Source organism: Hesperophylax consimilis, chromosome 19, assembly GCF_061612785.1.
Source record: "Hesperophylax consimilis isolate HC1 chromosome 19, BYU_Hcon_1.0, whole genome shotgun sequence".
NCBI lineage: Eukaryota > Metazoa > Arthropoda > Insecta > Trichoptera > Limnephilidae > Hesperophylax > Hesperophylax consimilis.
The window spans coordinates 17,352,576-17,359,631 of record NC_142854.1 but is presented as its reverse complement, the minus strand read 5'-3'; positions in this window follow the sequence as shown (position 1 = coordinate 17,359,631).

Below are 7,056 nucleotides of genomic sequence, written 5' to 3'. Positions count from 1 at the left end.
GATTTCACTTCAGACCATAATTTTTAGTACGAATCCAAATGTTCAGTCCTTTCTACCATAATTCTTAGAATGTATATATAATACGAGCCCTCTGGGCCTGTCGTAGCCCTTTAGCAAGCCTCCCCTCTCGCTGAAAAGAACCTGCTCAGCAATATGGAGAGGATTAAAATAAGCTATGAACTATTTTATTTATTTAAGCTGGGCCGTCCCTGAGCTGAATAGCGCCTGGCGCGAGTAAAACTATGTGAGTACATTAGTGAGGTGATCACTGTGATCAACAATATTCGGATGATTGGTATGTTTTCGCCGTATTTACCGCCGTTTTATGAAAAATAATCTCAAGGGCATTGTGTTAGGACTATTAGCCGTTTTCATATCTGCCTTGGCGGACTATTTCAATTGCGCCAGCATGGGGCCTGCCCTATATTTAAGTCCCAACCACAGTAAGAAAGCCGCACACTTGACTTTCAAAACAAGAGAAAAATTACTCTCTTCATTTAATTCGAAAAACTCTGCGTAAAGCCCGGTCAACGCCGAGGACTTCAGCTAGTAACATATGTATATTTATTTATTTGAGACACAAACATTACATGCATGTAGGTAAACATGCAAAAATGGTAAACATGCTTGTAGGTAAAATAAAAATGATTACTCTATACAAATAGAAATGTCCCTAGACTAATGCGTCTGCTGTTTTCGTATTAATACACATTCACAAAATAAACAGTTAAATATAAAATGAATGTATTCAACATGACACGCGCACAAAACACAGAACGTGTTTGCACGATAAGGAACTCCAGTGAATAAATATTATGGCTAAAAAAATATATATTCATATTGTGCAATAAACAGTTCAGATATACATAACTTTTATTATATATTATTATACATAGAATTTATAAGTCATCTAAAATCGAATAAAAAACTATTACATTAAAACACACCGTTTGGTTGGTACGACTGAATCCGCTGATTCATCACAACCAGTCTACGAGAGTAATTTATCTATGGTCTACAAAATCCGGGAGTCGCTATACGCACAGCGACTAGTCGACAGGGGGCGTGGCCAACATATCCGAGTTTTTTTTAATGTTAAATTCCGTCAAATGAGTATTTACCTAATATGCATGCATTGTGTGCGTTGTGATTGAAATTTATTAGCTGGATTTTATTTTTTTACGTTCAAATTTTATTTAAGTTAACTATTTCTGCGATGTTGAGCGGCTACGCTAAGTTCGTGTAACATGGTTTATGATGAAAAAGAAAATGTCCCTTTTATACCGCCTGCTCGCGTCAAGGCAAGAAAAACATCCCAGTTTTCAATTAGTTTAGCGGCTACGCTAGGTTTGTGTAACATGGTTTGTGATTCAAAAGAAAGTGTCCCTTTTATACCGCCTGCTCACGTCAAGGCAAGAAAAACATCCCAGTTTTCAAATAGTTTATCGGCTACGCTAGGTTTGTGTAACATGGTTTGTGATTCAAAAGAAATTCTGGCTTGTTGAAGCTGGAGTTTCCTCAGTACGAGATGTGTCTATTGTTGGAGCAATTTATTAAACATAAATTTCAGGATGAGGCAGAACCTGATCGGCTCAATTCAGGGTTTATCTGTCATGTTTTTAAAGGGGTTTGTTCCCTCAATGTTTATATTTCCTTTGTGTGGTGTAATGTATTATTTTCCATTAGTAAAATAATATCAAATATCAAATATGCAGCTTATATGTATCAACTTAAATTAAGTTTTTTTGTAATATTTATATTTTTGTAATACCTGCATCAACTGTAAAGCGCCCCTGAGGTGATATCTCACAAAAGCGGCGCTATACAAATTTTCCAATAAATAAATGTATCAATGAATTGCCCAACTTCCTTCATTGCTCACTTATCCTTCAACATGCTATATGGCATCCAAATTTTCACATTGACTCCAAATAATGCTAGTTTTACTTTCCCATAGGTGTACTGTTTTTTAATGTAAAAAGATTAGATACTTTGAGTATATATAGGCCTAATACGAATCTGTACAAAAGTTGAACATAGGGGACCTACCACAAGTCTTTTATTGTCCAAAAGTTAATTATATTTGCAGGAATTAGAATGTGGTTGCCATACCAAACAGTCTTTATTAAGGCGTTGGAATCGACTTTATGATATTGGCCCTATTGTAATGTAATCTAACCAAATGAAATCAATGTGCAAGAATCGTATGAAATGAAAGATGAAAATTAGCTATCGGCTGCTCGGCAATATTCGGAAATGCTCGGCCGTGACGTCACAAAAAAAATCTGAACGTAGAACCAATTTCAAATAAAGCGCCGAAACACTTCACTTCGGGTATGCTCGGAAATGTTGGCCGCGCCCCCTGTCGATTAGTCGCTGTGCATATAGCGACTCCCTACAAAATCCACATTAGGGTTGCCAAATCATGGAGAATTGCCCAAATGGGGGGGAATTTCTAAAATGTTTCGAGAATTGGATTTTCGCGGGAGAACTTTTTTGTGGGGAAAATGCGGGGATTCTGGGCATTTCTTGATCATCCAACCACACTCAAAAATAATATTTACAATAATTGTGAGCACGTACTATATTTCGTTTTCTTTTGCAGCACATTAAAAAAATCTATTTCTAAATCCTGAACGAGAGAGAATCCGAAATTGACCAGATAATAAAAAAATAAATACCGATTTCAATAGAATTTTGTTTATTTTGGAGATAGAGGAACTTGTGGGATTTAGAATATCTCTTCTTCTCTTTTGTGTATTTTAGAACATGAGAATTGGCAACCCCGGTCTACATTTACCCGATGAAAATGCTGTAATGAAGGTTTTTAAATTTCGGTAAATTGTCAGTCAGTTGTGGTCATGCATGAATTTTTCTACTTTGGTTCAATACACTACCATTAGTGACGAGATAAAAAAAATAAAAAAAGCCTTTGAAGCCGGGTAAATAAAAAAAAATGATGTTTATCATCAAAATAACTACCTAAAAATATCGCCCATCTTTTTTCTCACTTATTCTGACCTACGTGTCAGTGTTGCCAACGAAGGCGATTTATCGCCATTTAGGCTACTCAGAACGAGAATTGGTGACGAAAAAATCTAAAAGGCGACTGGTCGCCGATTAGGCTACTTCAGAGACAAGTTATTTAAATCAGACAAATTACAAATAATAAATAATTGAAATGAAATTTTTTAATTTTATTGGAAAAATGTGAGGAATTTTTCGAAATGGAATTCCGTAGCCACCCCCCTCCCATGGATTTGAAAATTGTTGTGGGGAATCATATTTGATGTTTTTGGCTGTGCGGAATTTTTTTTAGCGAAGTTCTGTAACAACCACCCCCCAATGGATTTCGAATAATAAAAGGGGGAATCAAAGCTTACGTAGAATATTTGTGGGGAATATGTGGGCAGAATTTATGCGAGTTCATTAGAATTACTGCAACTGAAATTCGGCTACATTAGGCTACTTAATGTTTGAAAAACGGCGACATTAGGCCAAGATCCGTTGGCAACACTGATGCCTAGGTCCAAGCATGGTCCAAGATTCGTAGAAAACGAAAAACAAGTTTAGCTCATCGAGGGGATAGAGCGGTGATTGGCTAGATAATCGTGACGTAGTAGAAGCCCATTTCCACCGGGAGATTTGAATTTACTGCAATACAAGTTGCAGAATGCATTTGCAATTATTTATTTATAATGCATTTGTAATATTGTACTAATTACCATAGTAAAACTAATATTAAGAATAAAAGGGGAAAATCCCAGGAATATTTGCAGTGTTCCTTATGCTTTGATGATCTAGAATCGGGGTTATTTATTAGCGTCTTGTAGATATTGCCTTTGGAGACATCATTACTTTGAAGTCTCATTTGGTAAACGATCGTGACAAGGATATGACAGGGAAAGTGTTGAGAATAATTGTATTCATACAAAGAGTCGCACATGGTGGTAAATACTTTCATTATCGCCTTGGTGAAAGTTGTGAAAGATAACCATTCGGAATCGAAGCGTTGCTTAAAATGGTTTTATCCGTATTTGGTGACCAGGTACTTCTCCACCTATTTCTTCCCCATTTCCTTCTCCTTCCCATACCGAAATAGCCAGCTAACATTAGCACATCTAAATGAAACAATACAATTTATTTATAACACAACATAATTATTCCGAAATAAGCCAAATTTCAACATGGATAAAGACCTTTTTAACATCAACTCCATATAGGAGGCCCCGATGAAAATGAATTCCTTGGGGCCTATGTCATCTTTGGAGGTGCAGTGCGGAGAGTCTTTTTGAGAAGATGGCGCTGTGAAAATGGTTCTAGAAAAGACCAATATTGGAGGAGGGATGAAACACGAAAATCTTTCCAAAGCCGGACTGTTGAACTAAAGAATGTTAAAAATAATGTCAACCAAGTATAAATGTTGGGCGCACGTTTGTTATGTTTCCCGATTATGCACCGTTGCCGAAGGGATATTATGATACTAGTTCCTCGGAGCATCTTCCATTGAAATGCAGGTAGAACAAGGACAGCATTCTCACCTGAGTGTGCTCTAAAGAATGCAATCCGTTTGTTAAGACAAGGGAATGAATCAAACGGACCGCCCGTTTATGCATTGAGTCAATGGTTTTATCAAGTGTGTTGAGGCTCTAGACCAGAGGTGGCTGCCAAATTTAACATTGGTTAAACGTATGTAATGGTCATATTTTCAAAGTATGTACAAACCTACAGTGCCTGGAAAGATATACCAGAGATATATAAAGATATAACTGACGTGTACCTGGAGTTGCTAGGGTTTATTAATGGTTTGGAGGAAAGGTGTAGTTAAGGTGGAAATACATAATATTATTGTTTCACTTGATCGCGTCATGTCTTCCTCACGCGCTCTCCAAGTCTTCTATTATTAAATTTCACGTCATACACTATTTCTTCGGTCATTAGATCCGCATATTTTTCTACCTTTCATTACTGTACACTATATTGTTACTGTTAAAATAACACATTATATCGACTTTAACTCGTCTCCGTATATCATTCCAGTGTCTTATGTCTTCCTTGTGTGTCCCGGATTTTTCGACCATTCACTACTGATTACCATTTTTTTTTTGCAACTTTAATTCGACTCATATGTACAAACATAAGTCGGGGGAAATCAACTAAAAAAATAATAATATTACGTATTGTACCTTGTGAAAGGTGAAAGAGATGGTTCCTTTGGGACTCCCAACTGGTCACGAGCTTGAAAGCGGCCCAATGCGTGTTGAAAGCCCGTCTAGTTTTGCTGTTCAAGTGTGTCTTGGTTGGAGTTTTACACCGAATCGACACGTCTGAAAACAGTTCCTTGCATCGTCTAGCGAAAGAAGACCATTATATTTAGGAATATAATTCTCTCGAAATAGTATTATACGCACCTAATTAAATTTGTATTCGAATCCATTTTCTAACCCAAAAAAGGCTTTTACATTAATTAAATGGTTCGAGGCAAGCTGAAACTAAAAACTCGAAGTGGCTGTAGGTACCATACAAAATTCTTTCGAGTGAAAGTGTACATCGCACAATCGAAATAAATGTTTTTTGATAGCCGTTCACAGCAGTCGTAGTAATTTTCTTTTGGGCATCCACAATTCAAATTGTTGATTTTTTATCAGAAAATTTATTAAAATAATGTAAATCAGTCACTTCCGCCTGCCTGGGCATTTCAAGGCCAAATGCATATTAGAGTCCTAGAGCATCCAACATGCTAAACACGACTTTAATTCTTGTGCGAATAATGCACAGAATAGCATACCTTATTACTTAGGTCGAAGTAGATGCCATGATGGTAGGAACTAGGTACGCATAAATAAATCACTCAGTAGGGACGTCTAATTACTTTGACCGCAGGGAATGGCAGGGAACTAAAAATCCCAAGCGACTTGAAACATATGTTCACACGTTTCGATTCGGCGGGAAAGTCTTGAACAACAAAAGTAGACGGGCTTTCAACTTTCAATTAACAGCCGCCGCTAAATGTAATAAATTTTAATAGGTATTTTTAGTGTTCTAACTCCATTATAATTTTTTTTTTTTTTTTTTTTTTAATTGCCGGAAACCCGGGCGTTTATTGCAATTACATGATAAATATTACAAATGTGAAAGTAACCCGCCTCACTAGAAGATTTCTGTTCTGTTCTAATAAGAATACTTACATAAATAATGTTCATCTCGATACTCAACATCTCTTTTAAACACAAGCGTCTGCTTCCATAAAAGAGTAACATCAATAAATTCAAAAAAAAAATTGTGAAAACTAATTTTTATATATCATTATTGTTAGCAAATATTATTATACATTGTAAACTGTTTAATTATTAAATAAAAAAAATAAGTAAAAAGAGCAGAGACGGTTTACATATAGTTCCCCCATGAGCACTTAGCCCATTGTGCCAACTCCCGTGTTACCTCATTCCTTTAACAGTAATCCGGTCCCTTTAATAAAGTTCACCAGGGTTGTCATTGGATATGTGGCTATGTCTTCTGGTTCTACAATGTGTCTTCCCAGGTATCTGAGCCTTGTTCCCAACAGAGCGGGACATTGGTACCAAAAGTGAATTGGAGTCTTTTCATCCTCTTCACATTTCCTGCATCTGTTGGTGTTTTCCACTCCCTACAGCTGCATGTGTCTCCAGTTAGTTAGTAGTTAGTAGTCCTACCAGTTCCCTCAGTGAGTGCACTGTCCATATTGAGTAGTTGTCTGGTTCATCTTGGGTCTGGTCTGTTTGGAGTACTTGTGGATTGCCTCATTCCGGGTGCCCTTTCCTATTCCTCCCAGTGCCGGAATTTGGCCTACCTTTCAATATGTATTTTGGTGTGGCAATTGCTACTCCTACGGCCGGCTTGGATCCCGCAAGTGGTGCTTTCGCCCCTTTCCTTGCTAGTCCATCAGCCCGCTCATTGCCCAGATGGGGCTTGCATAAGTTAGTTTCGGCCTTATAGTTGATTTATATGTGCTTTTTCCTAGTTAGTCTACAGTTGAGGGTCACAGGACGTTTTCTCAAAACATTAGGTGGCCTTTTA